The sequence below is a fragment of the Microtus ochrogaster genome, chromosome 2 (genome assembly GCF_000317375.1).
Source record: "Microtus ochrogaster isolate Prairie Vole_2 chromosome 2, MicOch1.0, whole genome shotgun sequence".
Classification (NCBI taxonomy): domain Eukaryota; kingdom Metazoa; phylum Chordata; class Mammalia; order Rodentia; family Cricetidae; genus Microtus; species Microtus ochrogaster.
Window position 1 is genome coordinate 68,436,689 of NC_022010.1, and position 1,098 is coordinate 68,437,786.

Genomic DNA, 1,098 nt, shown 5'->3' on the forward strand with positions numbered 1-1,098 from the left:
GTGGCATGTGTAAGTGAAGGTTTGAAGACAGCTTTCAGGCCTTAGCTCTCCAAATAGAAGTATTAGCTCTGCCAAGATGCATCTCTCACCATCCTGCCCCACACCACTTTGGCCTCCAGAATTCTCTCACAAAGCCTTTATTCCTCCCTTGAATGTTCCAAGTTCTCACCAACGCCCAGAACTCCCTGAAGTCCACCTCCCCTGGGAAGTTCCCACCCTGTGATGGTTTTAAAGGAAATGGCCCCAAAGGGAGTGGCACTACTAGGAGGTGTGGACTTGCTGTAGTAAGTGTGGTCTTGTTGGAGAAAGTGTGTCACTGTGGAGGCAGACTCTGAGGTCTCTCATATATGCTCAAGATACTGCCCAGTGCCTCAGCTCACTTCCTGTTGCCTATGAACCAAGATACAGAACTCTCAGCTCCTTTTCCTGGTGTGGGAGCTCCTTCTATATATGTGCTGCTTTTATTGGTTAATGAATAAAGAAGCTGTTTTGGGCCTGTGATAGGGTAGAGCAGAGCTGCGGGGAAGGAACTAAACTGAAGGCTGGGAGAAAGAAGGCGGAGTCAGAGAAGCCATATAGCCCTGCCGGAGGTTGACTCCGGATGGAACCTTCCTGGTAAACCACAGTCACATGGTGATGCACAGATTAAAAAAATGGGTTAAATTAAGATGTTAGAGCTAGCCAATAAGAAGCTGGAGGTAATACCAAGCAGGGATTTAATTAATATATTTTCTGTGTTGTAGTAATAGGAGCGGCGGGGCTGTGTCCCCAGCACCCCAGCCTCCCACACGGCTAGCTTTACCCAAAATAATTACACGGAAACTGTATTCTTTTAAACACTGCTTGGCCCTTTAGCTCTAGCCCTTACTGGCTAATTCTGATATCCCAATCAACCCATCTCTAATAATGTGTGAACACCGGTCTTACCAGAAAAGATTCAGCATGTCTAACCTGGCGGCTTGCTTCATCGCACGCGTCTGTCTGCCCGGGAGAGCGTAGCATGGCCTCTGCTCCAGAGAGCAGAGCTGTTGAGTCTGAGCTCACTTCCTCTTCCTCCCAGCATTCTGTTCTGTTTACTCCTCCCACCTATGTTTTAAC